Source organism: Neoarius graeffei, chromosome 13 (genome assembly GCF_027579695.1).
Source record: "Neoarius graeffei isolate fNeoGra1 chromosome 13, fNeoGra1.pri, whole genome shotgun sequence".
Lineage (NCBI taxonomy): Eukaryota > Metazoa > Chordata > Actinopteri > Siluriformes > Ariidae > Neoarius > Neoarius graeffei.
In genome coordinates this window covers 80761646-80776362 of record NC_083581.1, presented here as the reverse complement: position 1 = coordinate 80776362, position 14717 = coordinate 80761646, and positions in this window count along the sequence as shown.

Here is a 14717-nt window from a genome sequence, read left to right as displayed (position 1 = left end):
ACCTTCAATTTCATTGTACCTTTGGAAAAGTGACAATGACAATAAAGACTTACTTTATCTTTGGAGAAAAGAGACAGTCATAACAATATTTTATTTATTATATGGGCATGCTCTGCCCATTCTAAGGCCATAATAATTGTATAAATCTCAACTGAGTAGACATTAAGATTATCTGATTCACATTCGATTCACTCTTTCAATTTTATACCTGGGGACAAATATTGCTGATCCTGTGGTGTTCAAAACTGGCTCTTTTATGCTGTCGGTAAAGATCTGAACATAACAATGCCACTGACTTCCTGTGTGCTGATAGGATTCACTTAAAAGATTTATATTGTGGTTCCTTTCTTTTAGCTTACATAAGCCCATATCCACATTTGTTGGCTCAAAGGACCACAAAGGATTTAGGGGCCAGAAAATGGTTGAACTGATGTGTGTAAAAAATATTAAACACATCCAATCTTTTTGTTACTTCATTCTCTATCCACCCAAAGTGAGATTTTCCTGCTCTTTCTTTCTCCCAAAAGGGATTTAACAAAGTTTTGATCAGTTGATCATTTACGTGACCTTTTAATTTGTCTAGCTGTTTCCTGCACACATCTAATGGAATCTCACCTGCCTCCACTTGTAGTGCACACATTGCAGTGGTTCTTACAACTCCTAAGCAAATTCTAAGGGTCTGTGCCTGAAGTTTATCTAGGTTTTCTTGGAAAGATTTGGAGGTTGATCCATAAACTATGCTCCCATAGTCTACAACAGATCTAATGTGTCACAGTCCGGTCCAGTTCATCCATGCCTTAGATTGTGGGACTTCCATGCCGGCTCCAGGCTGGATCCAGGACAAGAATTCAGTCCTGCCTTGCTGAAGGCCATTTCTTGAAGCGGCACTCCCACACCTGCTACCACTCCTCTCCCATCAGCCAGGGCTTTGTAAGAACTGTTTGGAGCTGCTCCATTTGCCAAACTGTCTCTTGTAGACTTTCCTGGCCTTGCTAGAGCTCGTTGGTATTGGGGATTCTTGAGGGTTTCTGCCTGAATTTTTGTCAAGTTTTTCTGTCTAGTTTTTTTGTCCCTGTTTTTGCCTGCCTGTTCTTTTGAATTGTGTCCTTTGTTACCTCTACCTGGATTTCCCTTGTCCCTATGTTCATCAGTTTTTGTGAAGGCTTTTCTGTCCTGATTTTTGTCCCTGATCATGTCTACTTGCTCCTGTGTTTTTGACCTCCTGGCCTGTTTTTTGACCACCGATATATATATAATATATAATTTTTTTTTTTTTTTTTTTTTTTGCCTGAGTCCTACTGTACCTTTTTTGCCTTTCTGCCATCTGCTTCATTCAAGAAGTTTTCTCTTTACATTGCCTGTTTTGAGTCTGCTCTTGGGTCCTCACTTCACCTCAGCTTTCCATTCCTGACATTATGAGAGCAGTGTATATATAATTTAAGGGCTGAGATATTTGCCCCCCAGTCCATTCCTGCAAGTCATCTAATAATTATAGCTTTCTTGCATTTGTCAACAATATTGCTCATGTGGAAATATCAGTTTAACACTCAGAGGCCCAGGGCCTTTCAGACAGTTTGAGGCAGTCTGCTACACCTTGACATTAAGTTTTTCATCTTACTAAAAACATCTATGCAAAAGTGGCACATATGGTGATATTCTAGAAAACAATAACAATATGAGAGTAAAGTAAATGTAATGAAATTAGTTTTTATTAAAATTCAGTGTAAACACTAGACAAAAACCTGTCTTCAAATCTTGTAAAAAAAAACACACTATAAATATATCTAGCTAAGACTGTTGAAGTTTGAACCTTGTAAACATAAGTATTGGCTACATAAAAGTAAGAAGAGCATTCAGTAATGTTATGTAGTTTAAATACGAATTGCAAAAAAGTCAGACAAACTGAAGCCAGTGGCGATTTCAAATGAATACTGATTAGATGGGTGTATCACATCTGTAACTGTCCATGTGGTGTTGGCTGTCAATCTGTCAATGGCTGTCTTTGTCCTGTCAATGGCTCTGCCAGTTGTTACCTTCCCCCAAAGCTTTGCAAGCTACTGCAAAGAAAGTGTCAGTCAGTGCGTTTACATGCACATAGAGAAAATCGAATTTCTGCCGTAGCTCAACTGAAATCAAAGTTCTAAATGCCATGGAAACACCTTAGCTCAGCTGGAATCGAACCGAACTGGGTTTCTCGTAATCGAGCTACGCGACCTAGATTATGCGATTGTAGCCGAGCTACTTAGTGCATGTAAACCTTATCGAGCTACGTAGTTGAGCTACTTACTTCAGCACTGCCCCTTCCCGGAAGTGACGAATGACAAGACCACAAGCGGGAAACACAACATCCTTGGTCGGCATGACAACAGTAGTAGAAATGTGCACTTCTGGAGCAATGAGGAGATAGAGTTCATGCTCATTCAGCTTAAGGAGTTGAATATATATACCTCGATGTTGCTGTCCTCATCGTCATTCTTCTTGTGAACACCACCACCTTCTTCTTCTTTGAGATTTATTGGCGGTTGGCTACCAACATGGAGCATTACCGCCACCAACTGTTGCAGATGCGTAACACAGTAAACTTTCAGCTATGGGTACAGAGCATTGATGGGGATTTGCGCATTAATAGGGGGGTTAAAAAGAAAAGACAGAAGTGAGAAAGGGAAAAGATAAACTTAAATTCTTTCAAACAGCTGGGTAGACTTCAGAAATTGTATAAGGTGGGCCCATGCTGATGGTCTATCAGAGTATGACAGTAAACCTTCCAGTGTCAACCTTGTCAACCCTATTGCTTTGACATTTCACAGCAGGATTTCCCTCTCACAATGATATGCTGGGCATTCTAATAAAACGTGTTCTACATTTTCTAAACGATTGCACGATGGGCACTGTCCAGTGGTATGTTTCCCTATAATGCTAAGGGAGTGGTTAAGACCAGTATGGCCTATTCTAAGCCTTGTGATAACAGTTTCCCTTCTTCGGTCCCAACTATCCCTTCTTCTTGTTGGGACCTGCGGCTGGATCTTGTAAAGGAACCTCCCCTTTGTGTTTGCATTCCACTGTTCTTGTCACAATTTGCATACTTTAGTTTTAATTAGGCTTTTTACTTCATCTCTGCTTAAGGGCACCACAAGGTTACCTAGATCAATCTTAAGGGCTTTTTTGGCCAGAGAGTCAGCCGCTTCGTTGCCTTCTACTTCTGCATGTGCTGGGACCCAAAGAAAACACACGTGTATACCCTTATGACACAGTCTGTACATGCACTGAAAAATTTCACAAATCAGGTCAGGTCTGCAAGAAGACCAGCGCGCAGTGATAAGAAGGGAGAGAAAATAGTGCCAAGCGATTTCGAGGTCTGACTTTTTATTTGGCAACGGTTTTGTGATGCAAATATATCACTCTTTTGAACACATACTGTTTTGAGATGAAAAACATTTTACTTTCGTGACCCCAACAAACTTGCCGGACTACTTTCGTCTGGACCAAAACTGGACAAGAACTGGACTCATAGGATGCTGTCAGGGGTAAGTCAGTGTGTTTGCACGACACTATTGATGGGGATGCCATACAGATTCATGTCAAAAATCCTGAACTATCCTTTTAAACTCTTGCCCATTGGAGCAAAGGCTATGGGCATTCAAAATCATAAAGACCATTAAGAACTAGTACATGATGTCTGAGTGTCTGGAATCCCCACATTAAGTATTTCAACTATCAATTCTAGAGATATTTTCCCCATATTAAGGTATTTCTCTGCTGCCCTTATGATGATTTCAATTCTCTCTGTTCTACTTTCAGATTTGGCTGAGCAATTAATTACATAGGCAAGAAAGGCCACAAACTTTACTTTGTCTACTCCCACTTTTATCATATCAGTTGCACATCGTTCCTTTGCATTATAATAATTACGACTTGGGCCCTGTTCAACCACTCTTCTTATTGGCTGCTGTTGTACCACAGTGTTGTCTTTCTGCACAAATCTATTAACTCTTTTGGTAGCCTCAGCGTATGTGAGCTTCTCCTCCACTTTAACCCTCTGCACCCGAGCTGCTCGTTTGTGAGCCTCACATCCTTTATACGCTGCGCTATGCTCACCCCCACAATTGCAACACTTGGCTTTTGTGCCCTCACGGCATTTGCTGTAGTCATGATCCTCGCCCCCACACTTGCCACATCGCTGCCTACCTCTGCATACTGCTGCAACATGCCCAAACTTTTGACATTTGTAACACCTTAATGGCGGCGGGATGTACGGTCTCACTGGGTAACTTAAGTACCCAACCTTAACTCGGTATGGTAGCACCTGCTCATTGAATTGTAATAGTACAGACAGACTGTCATGCTTAGCCCCATCTTTATTATAAAGCAATCTTCTGGCCTTAACAACATTAGCCCCTGTCACATTACTTAGCAAGTCATCAATTGACATATCAGTTGGTACCCCTGTAATTACTCCTTGCACTGTTCGTTTTCTTTCCCAGGGAGAATATTTCACTTTCTTTCCACCTAAAGATGTTAACTTAGGCTACATCCACACGACAACGGCAACAAGATGTTATTTAAAAATATATCGTGTCCAAATGGGCAACAATCAGTAAAATATCAGGTCCATATGGCAACGCAACGCTTGCTGAAAATGATGCAATACACATGCCACACCTCTAGGGGCGCTGTAAGATGGTCCCTTCGGAGACACCAGAACAATAGAAGAAGTAAGGACGCATGCACATAAACTATTATGCGCGAGACTTCATATTAGCTACAAAGTCAGGAAAATCTCATCATCTCTAGCCGCTTTATCCTTCTACAGGGTCTCAGGCAAGCTGGAGCCTATCCCAGCTGACTACGGGCGAAAGGCGGGGTACACCCTGGACAAGTCGCCAGGTCATCACAGGGCTGACACACAGACACAGACAACCATTCACACTCACATTCACACCTACGCTCAATTTAGAGTCACCAGTTAACCTAACCTGCATGTCTTTGGACTGTGGGGGAAACCGGAGCACCCGGAGGAAACCCACGCGGACACGGGGAGAACATGCAAACTCCACACAGAAAGGCCCTCGCCGGCCCCGGGGCTCGAACCCAGGACCTTCTTGCTGTGAGGCGACAGCGCTAACCACTACACCACCGTGCCGCCAGTCAGGAAAATCTGTTCGTAAAATTACATTATAATGACCAAATACAATGAAAAGTATTTTTCCAGTCTCACCTGTGAAAGGTAATCCCATGTGATCTCGTTTGGACGGCAAACCTGTTGGTACAGTTAAACGCAGCTAATCTTTATTCTCCGCTTTGACCTCTCCAAAATGGCGGCGAGGATGACATGATTCTATGCGGAAGGCGGCGTCTTTAATGGTCCGGAATAAATTGAATGATACACGTTGATGGATTAATTTGTTGTTTCTCACCTGTGAAAGGTAATCCCATATGATCTCGTTTGGATGGTAAACCTGTTGGTACAGTTAAACGCAGCACATGAATCTTTATTCTCCGCTTTGACCTATCCAATATGGCGACGAGGATGACGTATGATTCTACACGGAAGGCGGCGTCTTTAATGGTCCGGAATAAATTGAATGATACACTTTGATGGATTAATTTCTTCTACGCCCTTTTTGAGGAATGTATTGTAGGACTTAAACCCACATCTGAAGAGGTGAGATCGCTCCTTTTTTTTCCCCTATTTTTGCTGGCGGGATTGACTCTGCCCTAAGGGCAGAGTCTCTCTCTCTCTCACTTTGCACCATTACACAATAAATATTCACAGTGAAAATATTTTGTAAGCGCGTTTCATGAACCAAGTTATAGGATTTGTTGACAACTCGCATCGAGTTCGTTACACTTCTACCTGGCGTGAAGCACTCACAGTCATGTGGTTGTGATGTCATCGTAAACAAATCCGTTCTACTCATCCAGACGACTTCACAACGGCAATGTTGCCAGATCTTTCCACTCTGGAACCCGTTCTCAAAAAGATTGCATTTTGGGCACCCAAAACGCCGGTGCCGTGTGGACGCCAGGCCTAAATGATAAGCAATTGTATCGGAGTCACCTGAATCCATTGCCGTGTGGACAGGGCCTTAATCACACGTTCTCGCTGCTGAAAGTCCTTGCATGTAATCAGTAAATTACCATCTCTAAGGGGTTTGACATTCACCTCTCCTACACTATCATACAGGGTTTAGACAGCTTCAATGGGTTGACAGAACTGGGAGGATCAAACTGAAGCTTTACCTTAAACTCTTCCACTTTACTCGCAGCCACACTGATAACACTATCCACATCAGAATCCCAAAAATCTTCCGAATTATATTTCTTTCTTTTATTTCTGTCTTGCCTTCTATTTTCTTTTCCTTTTATTTGCCAGCCGTCCTCGCTGTTCAATTCTCCCGCGTCCTCTCCCCCCATCTCCACCTCACCCCCTGCATCACATCCTGCCATCTCTGCCCGTCCCAGAGCCTCCTGGTGGAGCTGAGCTTCCAAAACCTTCTTCTTCTTGTGAACACAGAACTGATAACTTTGTTTATACTCTTGAATAGCTCTTCTTCATGACGACAACCGGAAGTGTACCAACACGATGGGGCGTGTAGCGCCACCTGTGGCTCAGGTACACAATGTACCTCACACAATAGCTCAATTTCCTTGTGTGCATGTAGGATTGGATTTCTCTGGCACCCCTGCTGGGACCCTTAGCTCAATTACCGACAGTAGCTCGATTTGGATGTGCATGTAAACGCACTGACTGTGGCTCTCTACTCCCATGTACAGTCTGTCACAGGCAACCCCGTTCCAAGTGTGTCAGAATCCAAAAGTTTCTCAGTTGGTATGTAAACAAGTGAACATGTGGACTTGTTTATACTGGTGAAATGGGGTGTGTTCTCACCCAGTCCTGCTAGATGATGACCCAATGATGCTATTGATTGCCCGAATGCTTCGCATCTGAATAGCTGAGGGGGGTGTCATTAAGAGACTGCTACTGCCTAGATAGCTAAAAATCCTAAGATTTCTTTTTATTGTCTTTCCCAAGAGCCATCGATAAAAAAAAATAATTTTAAACACATATATATTTGAAAACTAGAAGATTCAAGGTTTCTAATGGTGTCATATGTCTCCAGGACAAAAACTTGCATAGCTTCAGATGTGTATTTGGAACAGTCCTCAATATCCCCCGGGGGGGGGGGGGGGGGGGGAGTAGACCTGAGAGCACTTACAGTTGAAGTGCATTCCCTGAAAATGAATGGAGTTGATGCGCTCAAGATCTTTCCCATAGAGTTTTAAGATATTGGGTTTCTTTATTCTCCTTCTAGCAAAAAAAAAAAAAAAAAATCACTTTTTTTCTAAGTACAATTTGAAGCCACATCTAAAGCCACAGGATTCAACTATGTAAATCCCTTCCTGAATGCTCTTGGTTACATCAACAACCAATATTTCTTCCTTTTTTCTGAATAGCCCCATTATCAGTGAAAAGAGATTTATCAAAGATATCATGATTCAGAATAACAATGGATTATGACACTTTCCTGAAATATGTCATTGTCAACTAGGTTTGTTAGGCAAGCCTGTAATTATTTTAACTTGAATGCCTCTTTTGTTCAAGAAGTCTTTGATCCAATTAAAAACCTTAACTTTAATTCAAGAGTTCCTCTTTCCAGAACATACAATTTTTTTTTAATATCAAAGAATACAAAAACTACTGTTTCTTTAGTGTTTCAAGCTTTTCTAATATCATCCTCCAGACAAACACTGAGTCCATGTACCTCTACCTTTTCTAAATCCACACTGATGATTGACCATCATGCTTTTATTTTCTAGGAAATACACAAGCCTTTCTTGGACCATTCATTCCATTAACTTGCAGATGTGCAATGTTAAAACAAATGGCATCTTAATGACAATCTTAATGGATCATGCAGATCTTTGCCAGGCTTCCTCATCGGGGCTATAACTACCTCCTTCTAGATTGGTGGAAGCTTGTCTTCATTCTCTATCTTATTATCTAATGTCAGGATCTTATTGAGACCATCTGTAGTTAAAGGTTTAATCACTACATAACAAATCTCATCTTTGCCTGGTGAACTTATTCCAGATCTTGCTAAGGCCCTTGTTCGTGGCCCCATAGTAAATGGAACACACAGTTCATCCTCTGTTTAGTCTTTTTCCTTCAGGATTTCCATATAAACAGGTTTGCCAAGAAGCTCCCAGTGTCATGCTCCGCCCCGGACATCCACTCCGGAGATTACGGATCTCTCATGCCTGCGCCGATCCGAATCCAGGACAGGAATTCCTTCTTCCCCGAACTCGCTTCCTGGTTTTCACTGCTGCTTATTTAAAGGCCCTTCTCAGACTCTGTCTTTGCCAAAATGTCTCGTTTGTTTCTTTAGCCGGTTCTGTGCTTCTCTTGCTCCTCATGGTTTTTCTCGCTAGCTATTTTCTCTTGTCTGTGGTTTTTGCACTAGCGGTTTTCTGGTTCTTGTTTTTTGCACTAAGGGTTATTTCTGGTTCATGGTTTCTTGTATTAAGGGTCCTTTTCTTGTTTATGTTTTTTTTGTGCTAGCATTTTTGTCTTTGCCTGTCTCATGTTTTTGTCAAGTTGTTCTCATTTTGCCCGGATTATTTTTGCTATTTATTTTTCGTCCCGTTTGCTTATCTTTTGCCACACCCTTTCTTCCCTGTATTAAATCATCTTATTTATTGGATTACTGTCTGTGTTCTGGTTTTGGATCCTAACTTCACCATACCTCCACCAGCCCTAACACCCAGTTTACTTTACTGAATATCCGCTTATCACTTCTACTCATTACCTGTGGAAATGGTTCCACACCCAAGTCATACAAAACTGGATAGTGGTTATGTCCTATAATACCATCTTCATAACACTTCCAATTCCTAGCTAGGGTGAGGTTGTTAGAAACCAATGAGAGATCCAGAGTTGCTTGTTTCCCTGTTCTGATGTCCATTCTAGTTTTTTTACCATCCTTTAAGGATACTAGGTATATCCTTCTATTAAAAGTTTGATTGTCCATTTATATCAGTTCTCTCACTCCCCCGTAAAGCATTATAGGCATTAATATCTCCACAAATAACAAGATTACTTTAATTTCACAGCCTTGTATTCATTGCAAAGGCTTTAATGGGTAAACTTCCTCAGTACATTTGTAATTTATTGTCACACCGCACTAATACTTACAGTACACGCTCATCAGTAAAACTCCTCCTTCAATCTCCAATAACACGGATAGAGCTTGGCAAATCTGCCTTTTCCTCACATGCTCCAATTGAATGGAACTCACTACAAAATATTTTAAAGCTGGACTCTATACCCTCCCTAAATGTTTTTAAAAATCTTTTAAATTCGGTTCTTTTACAACAGTGTCAGTGTTTTTCATAATTTCTTTTTAGCCCATACTCCCATATATGTATATGTGTGTATGTGTGTGTATATATATATATATATATATATATATATATATATATATATTTTTTTTTTTTTTCCCTTCTTTTGTCTCTTTTCTGAAATGTTTTTTGTGTAACCTGTTGGTCTGTGTTTATTTTATTTCCACTCTTTCATAATATCTGTATGTGTATTGCATGTCTACTGTATGTGTTTATGGTCTATGTGTTTGTGTTCTATCGTCTATATGTTGTAATTTTTTATCATCTTAACTGCTGCCACCTTGGCCAGGACTCCCTGGAAGAAGAGATAATGTATCTCAAAGGGACATTCCTGGTAAAATAAAGGATTAATAAATAAATAAATAAAATGTATGTAGGATCATGATGGCAATAAAATTAAAAGAATTTTTTTTTTTTAAATGAAAGAACTTTTTAAAGGCATGTTTCAGCACATCTTATTCCATATCTTATTTCCATCTTCAGTTGAATGAGGAATGACTAAGATATGTTGAAACATGTCCTTAAAAAGTGGTTTAAGTTGTTTTTTTTTCTCTCTTCATTTTGATTTAATCCTTCAATACCCTCTTGTTTTTGTAGTTACCACTTCCTTCCTTCGTGCAGTTTGGTATCTTTCTATGAGCTAACCCTGCCTCCTAGAGTTTGATGGTGGACTATGTGTAAATAAGGAGTATTTTCAACCAAAAAAAAAAACCCTTTCATTTAAAAAATTAGATTTAAAGTATAAGAAGGCCTGGGCATATACTTTTCACATTTCTTGTGAGCTAAAATAACACAATATGATGCTATTTTGTAATAATAATGAAAATTAGATTTTTTTGGAAGCTATTTCTGTTAGGACTGGGACGGCCTCTAGAGGCCACTGTTATTTCCTTTTCTGGTCATGTTTGTTTTGGGCCTCTAGAGGTCACCACTGTGTTCTGTGTTTTGTTTTTGTCTTATTGCCTGTTTCCTGCCCCGCCCTGTCCTTAATTAGTTTGTGTATAAATACCCCTCTGTTTGTTCCCTTGTCATGGAGTCTTTTTCCTATGTTATGCTGTTAGTGCTAGTTCCCTCTGTCCCATGTACCTTGCCTGTGTCTTTGTATTCTTGGTTTTTGCTTCTTTCTTTTGGACTTTGTGGATTTTGTTTTTGACCTTTTTGACCTTCTGAGCATTTGAGTTTTTGCCTTTTTTCTTATTTGGATTTTTGACTTTGAACCTTGGGATATTTTATTTTTGTTTATCTTCTGAGCTTTGGATTTTTCTTTTTGTTTTTCCCCTTGGATTGTACATAGTGTAAATAAACTGTTTTTGATACTTTTCTACTTCTGCCTCACACCTCTGCACTTGAGTCATCCCCCTGGTGGCCTAGTGGGGGTTTGCTGGATTATCACACCAGTGAACCAGGTTCAAATCCCAGCAAAACCCTAACAAAAAGATTCCGTCTTGGCACTACAAATACCAGGTGATGCTCTTTGGACTCACCAACACACCAGCTGTTTTTCAGGCCCTAATCAACGACGCCTTGAGGGACGATTAACCTGTACGTTTTTGTCTACCTCAACGACATCCTTATCTTTTCCAAGACCATGCAGGATCACCGCCACCATGTCCGCCAGGTTCTCCAGAGGCTGCTACAGAACAATCTGTTTGCCAAGGCCCAGAAATGCGAATTTCATGTTCCCGAGGTCTCCTTTCTGGGTTTTATTGTACGGACAGGCCAACTCCAAATGGACCCAGCCAAGACCCTGGCCGTCTGGGACTGGCCCACTCCCAAGTCCGTCAAAGAGGTTCAGCGGTTCTTAGGATTTGCTAACTTCTACCGCAAATTTATCAGGAACTTTAGTTCTGTCGCAGCACCCATGTCGGACCTCACCAAAGGGACAGGTGGATCTTATGTCTGGTCTCCTCAGGCGGAAAAGGTGTTCAAAGACCTCAAGGACTGCTTCTGCACGGCACCCATTCTGGTCTTCCCGGACACCTCTCAACCATTCATCGTGGAGGTGGACGCCTCAGACAGTGGTGTCGGCGCGGTGCTCTCTCAACGTTCGGAAGGAAAGCTGCACCCCTGCGCTTACTTCTCCCACTGCCTGAGTCCTGCGGAGTCCCGGTACGATGTGGGGGATTGAGAACTGCTAGCGGTCAAACTGGCCCTTGAGGAGTGGAGGCACTGGCTGGAGGGAGCGCAACATCCATTCCTGGTTTGGACAGACCACAAGAACCTGGAGTACCTCCAGCAAGCCAAGAGACTGAACCCATGACAGGCTAGGTGGGCCCTGTTTTTCAGTCGGTTTGACTTCACCCTATCGTACCGCCCCGGCTCCAAGAACACCAAACCTGACGCACTGTCCAGGCTGTTTTCTGCCACTAACAGGGAGAGTGAAGTCGGGCCTATCATCCCTATATCCCGGATTGTGACTCCTGTCCGCTGGGGTATTGAGGAGACCGTTTGACAAGCTCAACGCCGGGACCCTGATCCTGGGACGGGGCCACCGGGCTTCCTGTACGTCCCTCGTCAAGTCCGGGCCAAGGTTCTCCAGTGGGGTCACTCTTCCCCTCTCACCGCCCACCCGGGAGCTCGGAGGACCCTGGACTTCCTGAAAAGACGCTTCTGGTGGCCTAACATGGAGAAGGAAGTGAGATCATTCGTCCTGTCCTGTGAGGTCTGCACCAGAACCAAGAACCCATGACAGCATCCCCAGGGTCTCCGGCATCCTCTGCCTATTCCCTGGCATCCCTGGTCCCACGTGGTGGTCGACTTCATCATGGGTCTCCCTGAGTCTCAAGGTAACACTGTCATATTGGTCATAGTGGACAGATTCTCCAAGGCCTGCCGCTTTGTTCCACTGTGCAAACTCCCCTCTGCCCTTGACGCTGCTAAATTGTTGTTCACTCATGTCTTCCGAGTTTTTGGTCTCCCTCAGGACATCGTCTCTGACCGGGGGCCCCAGTTCTCCTCCTGAGTATGGCACGGCTTCTGCAAGAGCATCGGGGCCACTGCCAGCCTCTCCTCTGGGTTCCACCCCCAGTCCAACGGCCAGACAGAGAGGCTCAACCAGGACCTGGAAACCACCCTGCAAGGCCTGGCTATGGATAACCCGACATCGTGGAACACCTGGCTGCCATGGGCAGAGTACGCCCACAACACCCTGCAGTCATCGGCCACCAAGCTGTTGCCGTTCCAGTGCCAATTCGGGTTCCAGCCACCTCTGTTCCCGGACCAGGAGGAGGACGCTGGGGTGCCCTCGGTCAACCATTACGTGAGACGGTGTCGCAAGACCTGGAGCAAGGTCAGGAGGACACTCATCCAGACCTCCAGTACCAACCAGACTCAGGCCAACCGCCATAGGAGACCTGCCCACACTTTCCGCCCTGGGCAGCGGGTTTGGCTGTCCACCAAGGACCTTCCGCTGTGGGTGGAGAACCGCAAGCTTGCTCCTCGCTACATTGGCCCCTTCAAGGTTGTACGCAGAGTTAACCCTGTCTCCTACCGGCTCCAGTTACCATGTACGCTAAGGATCAACCCCACATTCCATGTTTCCCTGTTGCGGCCTGTACTGACGTCCACGTATGCCCCTTCCCCTAGGAACCTCCCGCCCCCCCCGCATCTTCCAGGGTCAGACTGTGTTCACCGTGTGCCACCTGCTGGACTCCCGCCGGGTTCGTGGGGGCCTCCAATATCTTGTGGACTGGGAGGGCTATGGCCCTGAGGAGCGCTGCTGGGTCCCAGCTCGGGACATACTCGATAAAGAACTTTGTCGGGACTTCCATTCGGCCCATCCTGATTGTCCTGGGAAGGTCAGGAGACGCTCCTGGGGGGGGGGGGGGGGGGTCCTGTTAGGACTGGGACTGTTTTGGCCTCTAGAGGGCACTGTTATTTCCTTTTCTGGTCATGTTTGTTTTGGGCCTCTAGGGGTCACCACTGTGTTCTGTGTTTTGTTTTTGTCTTATTGCCTGTTTCCTGCCCCGCCCTGTCCTTAATTAGTTTGTGTATAAATACCCCTCTGTTTGTTCCCTTGTCACGGAGTCTTTTTCCTATGTTATGCTGTTAGTGTTAGTTCCCTCTGTCCCATGTACCTTGCCTGTGTCTTTGTATTTGCTTCTTTCTTTTGGACTTTGTGGATTTTGTTTTTGACCTTTTTGATCTTCTGAGCGTTTGCGTTTTTGCCTTTTTTCTTATTTGGATTTTGGACTTTGAACCTTGGGATATTTTATTTTTGTTTATCTTCTGAGCTTTGGATTTTTCTTTTTGTTTTTTCCCTTGGATTGTACATAGTGTAAATAAACTGTTTTTGATACTTTTCTACTTCCGCCTCACGCCTCTGCACTTGAGTCATCCCCCTGTTGGCCTAGTGGGGGTTTGCTGGATTATCACACCAGCGAACCAGGTTCAAATCCTAGCAAAACCCTAACAATTTCTTTATTCAGATCAGCCTTTTCTATAGTGGTATTGTGAGCTGGAAAATCAATCAAATTACTGGGTTGATTGGGTTGCGCTTGTGCATTCTGTGCTATGCGCTTGTGCATTCTGTGCTATCCACTTCCTGGTTCCTGAGTTGTTTGCGACGAGTCTTTTTTTTTTTTCGCGAGTGTTGGCGTTAATTAGTAATCTTTTTTAAAAAATTTCTACAAATAATTTTCCAGTATCTTCTTCATTTTTATTGTACTGTCACTTTCCTTTTTGTACTTTCCACTTTCGCTTTCCTTTTTCCATTTTTTTTCTCTCTCTCTTTTTTCGGAAGAACACTGAGACCGGAAGCTAGCTTTTTTTTCTCCTCCTGCGTAAAGACCACAAGCGGAGGCCATCCACATTGGATCTGCTTTAATATCAACAGATCTTCGATTAAGGTATGTGAATCCTTTCATCATGGCACACCTTCAGGATGTTTAGTTATTCTTCCTCCATCACTAGCAATAGCTTTACTTGTGATAAGTGCAGATCAGTTAGCTCTCTGACGGAGAAGATTACAGTGCTAGAAGCATGTATCCAGGTTTTAGAGAAGGCCAGTGAGTGTGAGAACAGTGTAGTTTCTGTAGGGGAAAGTCTGGATGCCCTAGGTGGCGTTAGCAATCCCCCAACTCCAGCATTAGAGCCCTTACAGCGGAGCGAATGGGTGACGACTTGGTGGCATAAGTGTAGAGCCAAAGCTACCGCTGAGGCTCGCCCACGAGAGCACCACTCCTCTCCGCGTTGTGGTGTGATTTATGTGCAAACACGTCAGGACACTAGGGGGCAGTCTCATGGGGAATTCCTGTATGTCGCATAGGGATGCATCAGTGTTTTATGTTCAGTGGAAGAGTGTACCAGTAAAGTGAAGC